A 15,611-nucleotide genomic window follows, 5' to 3' on the forward strand; every position below is an offset into this window, starting at 1 on the left:
GTTTTAAAGCCAAATTCCTTATTCATTCATTCCATAGGCTAGGCTATTCATTATCTTTTTTCATTTTTTCCCCCAGGTGGGTGACTTTGTCCTGGTCCAGCTTCTCTTCCAGGGGAAGAGGTCTGAGGAGCTTGTCCACTTTGTGGGCAAGGTCATTTCCCTGGAGGAAGACGGGCAGCAGCTGCAGTTGGACTTCCTCAGGATAAGGTCGCCCTTGCTGAAGGACACCTTCCACTTCCCAGCCATCAGGGATGTCGACAGTGTCGACCGCAGCAGGGTGTTGGGGGTCCTCACAGTCAGCACAGGGACCACCCAACGACAAGCAAACCTCATCAAGGTCCTCCTTCCCTTGAGGGACTTTAACATGCATTAGTTTTAAGTCATTCACTTTAAAATGCATTAGTTTTAAGTCATTCACTTTAAGATTCATTAGTTTTAAGTCATTCACTTTAACATGCATTAGTTTTAAGTCATTCACTTTAACATGCATTAGTTTTAAGTTATTCAGTTTCCCATTTTTGTTTATATATATATTTTTGTATTACATTGAGATTTTGCTACCAATTGTTTTATTCCACCTTTCAGTGTCATGTTCTGGATGTTTTTACTAAGAAAAAATATAAAACATTGGTTTAAGTGTGTTTTTGGTGGACCAAAACATCCGTCCGGGTTGAGACCACAACCCCGTCCGGGTCGTGACCACGCGGTCTCGACCCGGACAGAGAATTTTGGATTTTAAAAACGGCTGTAAAACCCAAAATATAATATCTACAGATATGAAACTCATAGCATAAGATGGGGCATTAGTTAAACTTTCTTTTAAGCACAAAATCTCTCCTGTAGCTCAATAACTTTTTTTTTATGAATATTATTCATTTTACTGTCCGGGTCGTGAACATATATATATATGGTTAGCTAGTTATAGAAAGATATATCTTGCGAATAGTAAAATTTCAAACATGACGTAGCAACATTGTTATCAAGCAAGGCCGCCAGAGAATGATAAGGATCTCTTAGAATGAAAGTGTATGACTCATAATGTATAACGTAGCAGGAATATAAACTGCATGTGAATAATTCATGTCTATAATTAGCTGAGATTAGATCTTAGAAGATATGTTACACTTAAGTCTGATAATGAATCTTACAGAAATAACTAATAACGGATAATACGAAGAGAATAATATTAAGAATATTTGCTTTTAACAGAAGAGAATTGAAAAATAGTACAGGGAATTCTGAAAAATATACCTAAAACAAAATCAATTGTAAGAAAAACCAAATCCATTTAGATGTTCCCTACAGTATATTGAAAAATACTACTGAATATTTAATATGATGGAAATGATGGAACATATCATAATTGAGGTTATTTTGCAAACTCCTCGAGATGCATTTTCATCACAAACGTTTGCCATGGCACTGCAAGGAAATACAATGAGAAAATCCTATATTACTTTTATTAATAGCTAAGCTACAACCCTAGTTAGAAAAGCAGGATGCTATAAGCCCAAGAGCTCCAAAACAGAATAATAACTCAGCGAGGAAAGGAAATAAGGAAAAAAAGAATTACAAGAGAAGTAATGAATAATCAAAATAAAATATTCTAAGAATAGTAACAACTTTAAAATAATTGCTTCATATATAAACTATAAAAAACAAGAGGAGGATAAATAAGATGGAATAGTATGCCCAAGTGTACCTTCAAGCAAGACAACTCTAATGCAAGACAATGGAAGGCCATGGTACAGAAGCTATGGCACAGTCCAAGAATAGAGAATAATGGTTTGATTTTGGAGCCTTATTTCAAGTGCCAAATTTATGGTTATGATGTTTATAAAATAAATTTTTTTTCCTGTAATTATTTCTAAAATAAACATTTCTGCTTGTTATTGAATTTGTCTATGTCTGTTATTCAGTATATTTAGAAAAATAAATGCTCATACCTTCAACTTATTGTATAAATAGGCAAAAGAATTTTATTAATTAGTTATCTGTAAATTCATATACTCAGTTGCTAATTATATCAATATCTAATAATGTGGAAAAATATTGAGAATTTGTGATTTTGTATTTCATCCAAATAGTTTGTTGTCAGCTGGAATTAATAGTTTTTTAATTATATAAAATGCTTTAAATTCATTAAAAAAAAATCCTGGTTGATTGATTTTAAAAACGTGATTAGACATTTCCCACTGAAAAATATTGGAGGCTATTTTTTGGGTTTTAAGAACCCATATATTGGATCATCCTCGATCGCTGACAAATCAGCAGTTTTTCGGTTTTACTAGGATTTATATTATGATATACGGTATTATTTTCAGTCTGGGTAAATTAGTACATTTCTGGAATTGGAAAGTCCTCCTTTAATTCGTAAGCGAATTTAATTATTCTTAAAGGAACTTGATGATGATTTATGATATGAAACGTTTAGAATCCTGATGGAATTCTATTCTCTTTGAGATATGGGAATCAAAATTAGCATTTGTCTTTTTCTGTAAGGTTTATACATAACAGTTTTTATATACAGAAATTTGATTCACGATAATCCCATGTTATAATGAATATATTGGACAATACATCCTTTGATTTTAGAGCATCTAATGGAGATGATATAAACATCAATATATCCTCTAAGTAGAAACAGAATTTCCTTAGAGCTATGCTGACGACAAATAACTTTGTTTTCTTCACTATTTGCAGTGTAATTGAAAGAACTTACCCATAGAATACATATCTAGCATACACGTCACCTAATTATTCGAAGAAACATTAACTAGACAATAAATGAATAATGGCAATAACCCACTTTCATCCATAAATAAATTCTTCTCAAAAAAAAAAAAAAAAATAAAGGAATGGTAAAAATGCAAAAGGCGACAAGAATTCTATTAGATTTAGGTGCTCTGGAAAGATGAAAAGAACATATGTATTGTTTTGCTTTTACGTTGGTTTTTCCCAGACTTTGAAAGAGAGGTCCAAACTCCTGGCTATTTTTGTTGTTGCTGTAACCATCTGTGTCCCACGTTTCCATAAAAGGGATCCCTGTAGTTCTCGCCAAGAGTTTCAAAGAGTTTTGGCACGACTTTTTTTCATTTTTTTTATCTGTTTACTTTAAATATTTCTCTATTTGTTATAGAGAGTGAAAAAAATATGTTTCGAAATCTTTTGTTCTATCTTTGATATTTTTATTTGCATTCTTATTAATTAGCATATTCATATTCATTCTCCCAGTACTTATTACGCCAAATTCAGGACCCAGCCCTACCAACCATCTTTGAATCAACAGCTGATATTGAAAACTGCACATTATGGAACCTACCAGCAGAGTTTACAAATATTTATTCTATCCCATATTCTATAATTTATTTGATATCCTTTATCAATTTCTGTTCTGCTCATCAGTAAACCGTCACACTAGTATTTTCTCAAAATTACCCACTATCCTTAAATTGCATGACAAAGGGATTTATAGCCGTAGTAATTATCAATCTATTTTCTATGCAAAACTAAATTTCATAATTTACACAATAACTAAAGCGTTGTTATACATAATAGGCTATTTATGCCTAATTGATTGATAAAAGAGCAAATTCTATTTCATTCAAGCTTGTTTGAAAAGACACTGCATTTAAATGCAATAGTCTATTTCTATTTATTATAGCTGATTATAATGACTCGCCACTAAATTTCCTTTCCAACTGACGAGACCACTAATTACTTTGTGATACTTTTTTCAACTATAAGCGTTCAGAGGAACATCTAAACCAATTTGAGATATGAAACGGATTTTGAGCAAAGCGAAAAATATATTTTTGGGCTCAAGCCATGACCTCCTGATGGAAGGTTCCTTCAGTAGCTTCCAGAGGGTATATATGACCTCAGTAGATATTCCCAAAGAATTAAACTAAAGGTTTCACAGAATTATAACTTCTGGCACGAGTACCCATAAGGTTTCCGTTTAGGATATCGTATAATAACAGGGGACGTATGCTTGACAAGCCATATAGCTATCTGCACCCCACATAGCGTTTACGTTTCGAGGGGGAAGTGTGGCAAGTATCAGGAGGAGCCGTTACAAAACTCTCCTCCTGTGTTACTGTTACGGTACCTAGCGATGTAAACAAACGGCCGCCATAGCTGGCCGCCATCTTGGTTTACGTCACATCCGCGCACTTCATTCCTAATTCAGTAGCGTTCCTGATAGTGTTTTTTCCCAGTGTTCGCTATCTCATCGCATTATGTCACAATCTTCAGCATCTCCTTCTTCTGGAAAGTTGAGTACTATACTCTTGTATTGTATAAATAAGTTCTAGCTGTAAAGTAACGATTTTTTATCTTTAAATCTTGTGTTCTGTGGCTGAGCTGTTTCCCGACCGGAGGCGTCATGTTTCGACGCTGTTGCTCGCCTCGCATGCTTTATTTAGTTAGCCAGAGCAACCTTCCCGGTCTTATAACTAATAAATTCATTAGTTTTTTAGTCTTCATTGCTAGGAGTTAGTTATATTATGCGTTAGTATTCGTGGAGCCAACTATGTTAGCCCACCCTATGCTAGATTGCTAGCCTAGCCCCTAGGCTCGATAGCCTAGTGTTCATGTTTACTTCTTGCATGATATAATAAGTGTTCCTAGTGTTATTTTATAAATGAAGACATAGGCATTTATACTAACAAGATTCAGTGATTGCACAGATGTTATTTGGCCTTCTAGGAAGTATACAATGGGTTTCGGTGATATTCGTAGTCGTCTCCCTTGCCCCTAACCTAATGCTGGGGCTATAGTATACTCCCTTACCTCCCCAGTTACCTTTCATAAGGTAATCTCCTCCCTCTGAGGTAGCCTAGGCTACATCCTACTCCTCCTTACCTCGATATACTTTCGGGTAAGGTTAGGCTAGGATATTTTCCTACCCCACTCCTTGCCATAGTACATGCGCTTTGAGTCTGTGACGGAACCTCAGAGTACCAGTCGTTTGCCCCCAGCTCCCCATTAGGAGAATGTACTCTCCTTCTGGTCTCTGCTGGAGGGTGAAGGTGGTGGTGCTCTGCCCTTCCCCCTAGTCCACACTTGGTTGGGTTAAGTCCCGTCCTCCCTGTGGCCTAGCGACTTGTCCTCCCCCTGCCCTTCCTAGTCTAGGAGACTAGCTCACCTAGCCTAGGTTAGGCAGTCCATGGGATTCTGCTTCTTTATAGTTTAGGACAGGACATTAGTGCTGTACCTACTCTGTGCTAACTTACCCTAGGCTGGAAAATGGACTCTTCCTACCTAGATAGGCTAGCCCTGAACAGAAACCCCACCCCTGGGAGTGCGGTTGGGAGCTACGCCTCCCCCCTACTCTTATCCTCAGGACCCTCTTCCCTCCCCCTCTATCCCTTTGGTGTTGGCTTAGCCTTCACACCCCTGTCCGCCGTCCTACATCTCCACTGAGAGCCAGTGGATTGCCGGTTTGGCTCGTTCCTTACGTTGGTTGGTCCGTGCTGCTGTGCTGCCCGCATATGGTCGAACTATGGGTTAGCATTCGTCGGTTGGTCTGCCGGTGGAGGACCTCCCTTCGTGAGTGTTCTTAAGCACTCCCTTAGGCCACCAATGGCAACATAGCTGACTGCCGGCTCTCTGCTGCCGGATGAAAAGGAGTACCCCTCCCTTTCATTTGAACACTCCTTCCGGAGGAACATTGGAATGGGTACTGGGTATTACCCTTCCTTCTCTCTCCTTCTATCCTATCCCTCTCTCTCTTAGTGCCGTTCCACTCTGCCGGCGCCAGCCGTCAGAGTCTTCGGTGCCCTACCTATCTCATTGAACGATGTCAGTGTCGGTTACCGTCGACGGCCGCCTGCCGGTTGCCGGGTGCCGGCAAGCCGGCGATCTGCCATCACCTAAGGTGTCACCCTCTCTCCCTGCCACATGGCCTGATGGCTGGTAAGGGTCCATCCTTGATGGGGACCTGCCGGTGCCAGTTAAGCCTCCAGCAGGCCGCCAGGCGGCCGGTACCACCACTCCTGGCGTTACAGTGGACAGTCACTCCTCCCTCCTGCCGGCCCCGCGCCGGCAGCTAATATTGTGCCGCTATGGATAATAGCCAGTACACCTGTGGTATAGTTATACCCTAGACGGATAACTATTATGTATGGTTGTACAGTAAAAATTTTTCAGCATATTCTGCGCTTCCATGTGCAGTCTCTTGCCGGGACCTAATTTGATAATGGGGCCTAGCTTATCCCCCCCCCACTTTTTTTTTTCTTATACATTGAATGAATTCAGCTTCCCCCTCTTACTGTACCTGATTCCGTAGAGGAAGCCTAAGCTTGGCTCATCCATCACGGATGTTTTTTCCTACCCCTAAGGCCCATGAAGGTCTTCTGGAATTAGTTACAGCATGGGGTCACGGCAACTGGCTTGGCGGGATGCACAAATATGTGTCTTTCCTACCTCCTTTCCAGCTTACCTATCCTAAGCCTACACACACTGGAATCTTATAGTATAAGTGTTCTAACTTATTTTAATCTAAGATTAATGTAAGTTATGTTTGTATTGACTTCCTAATACTCATTTCCTCTTTCTTCTACAGGAGGAGTACGTGGAGTGTGAGAGCACCTTCTGCGGTGTTCGTCTCCCTAACTTTTACGGCCACCTGTCATGCCGGACTCACGCTGGTTGTTCCGTCACGAAGGGGAACCTTTGCTACTGGGATCCGCAGGCCTGTAAAGTCTGCAAGGGTCTACTGGATGAGGCGTTCGACAACCCTCCGTCAGCAGAGGCTACGGATAACACCCGAGAGAAACTGCACAAGTGGGTGCGCGGATTTCAGAAAAACTCCACGGGTACCTATATCCCCAGTGAGAAAATGAGAGCCTTGCTCTTCCCTAAGGCATCTGCTAAGGCTGTTATCCCTAAGGAAGAGATCTCCTGCGTCCAACTAACGGTCAGACCGGATGTTGCGGCCGCTCTCCAAGAGTGTCGTGTTGACGAGGTGGAGAGCATGTCGGATGTGTCCGAAAACACCGAAAGGACCCTCATGACGGAGGGTCAAGAAGAGGAAGAGGATCAGGTGGAGGCCCCTGATTCTGAGGACGAGGTCGGCCGTGCGCCCTCCGTGACTTTCGTCGTGGTCTCTGAACCCGTCCCCTCTACATCGGCCACCACGATACCTGTGGTACCGGGCACCCAGGATACCATCCGAGCTCTGGTGGCATTCCTGAACGAGAAATTCCGCAAGGGGCATGCGGACCTCAAGAGGGAGCTTATGACCTTTAAGAAGCAGCCAAAGAAGATCTCCGTCAAGGATCTTCCCTCCTGCTCAGTGACCAATCCCTGGACGCATGCAAATCACACGCCAATCACGACCGGACGCATCTTCATCAACGATAAGCTAGGTGCCGTCCCCCTTGAAGAGGTGGAGTTCTACCCTACCTTGACACCTACCCGGACTGTTACATCCGTCTCAAGTCTAAACCAGTCTCCAAGGTGGAGACCGAGCATAAGGAGGTCATAGTGTTTGACCACGCCAAGGCTCAAGCCATGATGGCTGACTGACTCAAGAGCAGAGGATATACCAACTCCAAAATACCGGCTCTAAGCAAGAAACACCCGTCCTTTCTTGTTCCTCCCACCATGGTCTTTCCCTTCGTGGAAAAGGCCCTGAATTCCGTGTTAAAGGCGGTGGAGGAAGGAAAACCCTGCCTTACATTGGAGGAATGTAGATCTCTCTCCCTCGCCCTACCTCTCGATGATAAAAGCTGGAAGGACATCCAACTTACCTTCACTGTTGGAAAGTTGGAGGCTGACATCACTGGACACTGGACGTCAGTTTAATGAAGACCTACCCAAGCTCACCGACTATCTCTTGCGTCGGGAACAGGACACGAAAGAGAGGCTCGCCGCCTCTCTGTCTCTTCAAGTACAACTTGAGACAATGGCCGGGAACACTCGGGTCCCGGACTACTAAATGGTTCTTGCAAAGACCCACCTTGCGACCTTGTTGAAGGACTTGTACAGCTTCATCAATGACCGAAGAGCCTGTAGAGTGTTCGTTTTTGCGGACGCCATCATTAAACACGAACCCCGGAAACTGATCTCCTCTAACATCTGGGGCAAATACCTCTTTCCAGTAGACCTGGTGAAAGAGATTGCGTACAAAGCCACCACTGAGAATCGGAACCTTCTCAATAAGTGGGGCATGTCCCGAAAGAGGAAATCTTCTTAGGATGCGGGTCCACAGCCTGAGAAGAAGTCCAGAAAGCCCCGACCCCAGCAGCATCAGGCCAAACGCCAGTTTCCGGCACCCGCTACTCCCCAGCTAGTGGCTGAACCACAGCAGACATTTCAGCTGGTCCCTCAGCCGGTGGTGGCCCAGTCACCAGTTTTCACCCCTGCCTACGAAAAGCAATCCACTACCTATCACCCCAGAGGTAGAGGCTCTGGCAAGGACTCCTCTCGTCATCCAACCAGAGGGAGAGGAGGAAGGGAGCAAGTGGCCGAGGTGGTAAACCCTCGGGAAACCAGAAGCAATGAAGTGCTTCCAGTGGGAGGAAGACTCCGCCTCTTTTAGGATCGTTGGACCTTCGATCTTTGGGCCCACAGCGTCGTCAAGAAGGGACTAGAGTGGAGCTGGATAAAACCACCTCCAGTCTTCCACTAATTCTTCCAACCCTCAACCCTCATCCTGGAAGAATATGTCCGAGAACTCTTGAACAAGAAGGTGATCAAGAGGATGAAGTCCACCAGGTTCCAGGGAAGACTGTTTTGTGTTCCCAAGAAAGACTCAGACAAACTCAGAGTCATTCTAGACTTGTCCCCTCGCAACAAGTTCATTGCGAACAACAAATTCAAGATGCTGACTCTTGAACAGATAAGAGCCCTACTGACTCACAAGGCTTACACGTTCTCAATAGACCTGGCGGATGCATACTGGCACATTCCAATGAATCACCAGGCTTCCTCCTACCTAGGATTTAAGCTTCTAAGAAGACAATACGCCTTCAGGGCTATGCCCTTCAGAATCAACGTGGCCCCAAGAACCTTCAGGAAGCTCGCAGACACGATCGTCCAACAGCTACGCCTTCAAGGCGTCCAGGTGATGGCTTACATAGATGATTGGCTGGTCTGGGCGACATCATTAGAAGAATGCTCACGTGCCTGCAGGAAGGTGACCCAGTTCCTGGAACATCTGGGTTTCTAAGTCAACACCAAAAAGTCTCGACTGTCTCCAGCTCAGAAGTTTCAATGGTTGGGAATCCATTGGGACCTTCAGTCACACTGTCTTTCCATCCCTCTGAAGAAAAGGAAGGAAATAGCCGGATCTGTCAAGAGTTTTCTAAAATCTAAACGGATTTTAAGACGACAACAGGAACGAGTGCTCGGCTCCCTAAAGTTCGCCTCAGTGACAGACCCAGTGCTACGAGCACAGCTAAAAGATGCATCGGGAGTCTGGAAACAAAACACATCCATCACTCAAAGAGATCTCAAGAGACCTCTGCCAACCAGGCTTTGCTCACTCCTCAAGCCGTGGTCGGAGGCAAAGAACCTGAAAAGATCAGTTCCTCTTCAACCACCACCTCCGTCGGACATCATCCACACGGATGCCTCGCTAGAAGGATGGGGAGGCCACTCCCACCAGCGACAAGTTCAAGGAACCTGGTCTCCCCTATTCAAGACGATTCACATCAACATCTTTGAGGCCATAGTGGTTCTTCTTACTCTGAAGAAACTGTCTCCTCGTCCTTTGATCCACATCCGTCTTACTCTGGACAGCGCCGTTGTGGTCAGATGTCTCAATCTTCAGGGCTCACGATCGCCCCAACTCAACCAGGTGCTGTTACCCATCTTCCGCCTAGTAGACAGGAGGAAATGGCACATCTCAGCAGTTCTCTGACAAGGATTCCGCAATGTGACGGCGGAGGCTCTATTAAGGACAAGCCCCATAGATTCGGAATGGTCTCTAGATGCATGATCACTGCCCTTCATCTCCCGTCAAGTCCCGGAACTGCAGATCGACCTCTTCACGACGAGCGACAACAACCAACTTTCTCTATACGTGACTCCATACAAGGACCCCAAAGCGGAAGTGGTGGACGCCATGTCCATGGATTTGAACAGATTGTCCAGGATTTACCTGTTCCCTCCACCCAACCTTCTGCTGAAAGTCCTCTCCAAACTAAGAACCTTCAAGGGGACAGCAGCCTTAGTGGCTCCCAAGTGGCCCCGGAGCAACTGGTTCCCTCTAGTCCTGGAGCTACAGCCCAAGCTGATCCCTGTGCCAGACCCAATTCTCTCCCAGCAGGTTCAGAAGTCGACTGTCTTTGCTTCATCAAGGAAATTCAGAGACCTTCATCTCAGGATTTTCTATACCTAGCCGTGAAGAGAAGGTTTGGAATCTCGAAGAAATGTGTAGACTTCTTAGAGGAATACAAAACGAGGTCTACCAGAAGGCAATATGAGTCATCTTGGAATAAGTGGGTGTCCTTCGTCAAGGAAAAGAATCCTACGGAAATAACCATAGATTTCTGTATGTCCTTCTTCATTCACTTTCATGGAAAAGGCTTAGCAGCCAATACGATTTCCACTTGTCAATCGGCCTTGACAAGACCACTACTGTATGCCTTCAAGATAGACCTGTCCAACGAAATCTTTAACAAACTTCCGAAGTCATGTGCTAGACTCCATCCTGCACCTCCACCAGGACCCATCTCCTGGTCTCTGGATAAGGTGCTCCATTTTGCCTCTAGCCTGGATAATGAATCTTGTCCTCTGAAAGACTTAACTCAAAAAGTTATTTTCCTTTTTGCTCTCGCCTCGGGAGCACGAGTCAGGGAAATAGTGGCTTTATCTAGAGAAGAGGGCCAGATACAGTTCACCGAAACAGGGGAATTTACCCTCTTCCCTGACCCAACGTTTCTCGCTAAGAAGTAACTCCCTACTATGAGGTGGGGCCCATGGAGAATCTGCCCTCTGAAGGAAGATATCTCTCTATGCCCAGTAGAGAGTCTGAAGTTTTATCTTCGAAGAACTTAAGACTTTGGCAGAGGACAACTCTTTAAAGGAGAAACATCGGGTAGTGATTTGTCACTTGAACAACTAGGGGCGAAAATCACCTACTTTATTCGCATAGCGGATCCTGACAGTACACCCGCAGGTCATGATCCTAGAAAAGTCGCCTCTTCCCTAGGTTTCTTCCAAGGAATGGATTTCGAAAGCCTTCGATCTTTCACAGGCTGGAAATCCTCAAGAGTGTTCTTTAAACACTATGTGAAGCAGGTGCACGAAGTCAAAAGATTTGTGGTAGCCGCAGGTAGTGTATTGAAACCTGCTGCTTAGTGCTGCGTAGGACAGTGAGTTATTTCGGGACTCTAATTCAACGGGTGCCTGTGTTGACGCTAGTGCGATACATAGTGATTTTAAGTGCCACTTAGTGGCACGTAAGACTGTTCTTCTATAAGGTGAAGTAACATAGACTGGAACACTTGTGCCACATGTTTATCTGGACATGAAGTGTATTGTGACTTAAAAAACTTTTAGTTCCTTTGGAACCCATGTGTGTAATATGAATAGGGAATATTGGTACGGGAAAAGAAGTGTCTTATTCAATTATCATTGCAAATACGTTGAGAGGCTTAAGGTTCACTTCATACAAGCGGATTTTATTCGTACGGGAATATTTTCGTTCGCTGGGAGTCTTGTCTTCACACGAGAGGATTTTCCCCGAGCGGTCTTATAGTTTCTATAAGCCGCCTCACCGAAACTGTGATGGTTAGCAGCACACGGAGCTAGTAAACCCCAGCCTCTTGGAAGAATTTCACCGAATTTATTGATGACCATCATATGGTGGCAATTTCTTACATATAGGTCGTAAAGAGCTTTACTCAAGAGTGATCTTTAGGTTTTCTAGTTTTCTTTATAAATTCAAATGACCATTACAGAAAATGTTTCCTTTTGGAAACGTTCTTGACTAACGATCTGCTGGACTGGGGTTCGGGAAGGCTCAAACTCGATAGTTACTTGTAGTGTCTGTAACCTGGGCTAAGGGTGAGGGATTTGGGGGATCAACAGTCATTGCCTGGCTCGTAACTAGTGTGGAAAAAGGACATTGGCTGTGTTCATATGTTTTCTCAGGGAATTGTGACTGGATATTACCTCATCCATTCATGAGTGACCTTTAAACCTTTTAACATGTTCTTTTTTTCATAATAAAACAATCTATTATTAAAGTAATTTCTTAGGAGAAACTTTATTCTTATATTTGATCTTCATTATATTCAAATCCACACGGATAAAACCGCGCGTTATCAATCGGCTCTTGTAGAGCAACCCTAAGAAAAGATTTGCTCCTCTTGTTATCAATCGAAAAACTTTCACAGTTCCCAAAATAATAATTTATCTATTTTTAGGTTAAAATTTAAAAAAGTGATTAGAAAAGACTTATTTTTTTAAAGATTGTTTTTCACACCTTTACACCCTTTTCTAAGTAATAATTTTGCCATTTAATGAAGGTTAACAGTAATTCTAATTATCATTCTTTATCAAGGTTTTTTTTCAACTTTATAACTAGACGAATGACAATATTTACCAATAAATCGCTAAATTTCTTATTCTAAAGTTTACTGCAAGTGTTATTTACTTAGAACTTAATTGAAGTGTTCACAAACAAACAATTTTGAGGAAATATAGGAGTAACTTTCATTGATTTTATGATAATTTTCTCAAATATATACACTTGTCAGTAATAAATTTTACAATTGTGAAGAAATTCTCGAAACAGTTCTATATGGCCTTCCTCAACAAGCAGAAGTAGTGTTGATGTTTGCATTTTTTGGCATTTTAAAAGTAATTGATTTCTCTTAGGCTTCATTATTTCCCATGGAGCAGTATATATATATATATATATATATATATATATATATATATATATATATATATATATATATATATATAAATGTATATATATATATATATATATATATATATATATATATATATATATATATATATATATATATATATATATATATACATATATATATATATATATATATATATATATATATATATATATATATATATATGTATATATATATATATATATATATATATATATATATATATATATATATATATATATATATATATATATATATATATATATATAAATGATGTATAATAACCACGAAAGGAAAAATGAAAAGACTTGATTGGAGTTAGTACTTTCATCGGCTCAGGACATTATTAAACTCAACAATGAAAATATATATTCAACGACATCGTATTTATACAGGAGAAGGGTATCTAACAGCTGTCAGTTTCTTAATAATTCCGGAGAAGTCAGATTTTAGATAAAAGGATAATACTTGATTAACGGAAAACAAACCAATTCTGTGACTTGACTCTAACCAGTGGGAGGCCAACTTAGAGAGAAATTACAAGTTTAAAGTGTTCCTTTGGAGAATAAATTGAATAGACTAATACAGGCAAGTGATTGGATCCCCTTCTCCTGTATAAATACGATGTCTTTGTATATGTATTCTAATTGTTGAGTTTGATACTGTCCTGAGTGGATGAAAGTACTAATTCGAATGAAATCTTTCCATTTTTCTTTTCGTGACTATAATACATTTTATATTCATCACGTGTCAGATTTCATGACTTCTACACAAACACACACACACACACACACACATATATATATATATATATATATATATATATATATATATATATATATATATATATATATATATATATATATATACATATATATATATATATATATATATATTTATATATATACACATATATATATAAATATATATACATATATATATATATATATATATATATATATATATATATATATATATATATATATATATATATATTTATATTCACATATATATACATATATATATATATATATATATATATATATATATATATATATATATAAACACACACACACACACATATATATATATATATATATATATATATATATATATGTATATATATATATATATATATATATATATATATATATATATATATATATATATATATATATATATATGTGTGTGTGTGTGTGTGTGTGTGTGTGTGTGTGTATGCATGTGAATAAAATAATGGAAGTAAAAATCTTTGATTACATTTATTATATTATCCTTCATTGTACTAAAAGGTAAAAAGAGGATCATCTCTCAACAATATATTTTCAGGGGATAATCCTTCAGATATTCTCCAGAATTCGTTTCTCGTCAAAAAAGTCTTTACATGGAATTCCATCTACAATAGTCCTTTAAACATTTGATTTTTTAATCATCTTTTTGTTTTCAGACATATTTTAAAAATTCCTCTCTTTACTAAACTGACTCTCTTTACATAAAGTTTGGATGTAAAAAAATGAACATTGGGCTTTTTATTCCGTTTTATTCAGTTATTCTTTTAGTTCGAATAAATTTTTTTGGCTATGCGTTGACAGTGGTATTTTACTCTGATAGAGGAAAATAAAAGTATATCGTTTTAACAGTAACAAAGTAATTATTTCACCTCCAAACTTTTATTTGTTTACCAGTTTTATAACATTAATCCATAGAAAAATATCACTATATCCTGAATACTGAAATCTAACAAAACAAATTTTTTCACCTGCATAAAATATGTTGGAAAAATAAAAAGCATTTAAAAAAATTAAAAAAATTACAAGAAACGAGAAAGTATCACTCTATGACCAGAGTATGAGATTTCCAAAAGGGTATAATTTTTTTTAGGATATAGGAGAATATGAGTAAGACATAATGACGTGAATTCTTTCAGTTTTAAATATCAACAAGAGAAATATAATCATTAATTTTTAACATTAACGAATTAGGTTTACTGTTTAATATATATTCGATGCTGTTAAAATAGAAAATTAAACTCAAGTATGATATTAATTGAGAGTTAAATTATAAATATTTTCCATTCATTATTGTATGATGATCGTTCTTAAAGACAGATCGGTTCGCTTGGGAACCTTTTCCATATATCTGGTTACATATTATATATATATATATATATATATATATATATATATATATATATATATATATATATATATATAATATAAATATATATATATATATATATATATATATATATATATATATATATATATATATATATATATATATATATATATATATATGTATGTATATATATATATATATATATATATATATATATATATATATATATATATATATATATATATATATATATATATATACAATTAAATATGTATAGGCCTATATGTATATATATATATATATATATATATATATATATATATATATATATATATATATATATATATATATATATATATACATATATATATATATATGTATATATATTTTATATATTTATATATATATATATATATATATATATATATATATATATATATATATATATATATATAGATATATATATGTATATATATATATAAATATATATATATATATTTATATATATATATATATATGCATATATATATATATATATATATATATATATATATTTATATATATATATATATATATATATATATATATATATATATATATATATGTATATAAATATGAATA

This window comes from Palaemon carinicauda, chromosome 32 (genome assembly GCF_036898095.1).
Source record: "Palaemon carinicauda isolate YSFRI2023 chromosome 32, ASM3689809v2, whole genome shotgun sequence".
In the NCBI taxonomy this organism is placed as follows: domain Eukaryota; kingdom Metazoa; phylum Arthropoda; class Malacostraca; order Decapoda; family Palaemonidae; genus Palaemon; species Palaemon carinicauda.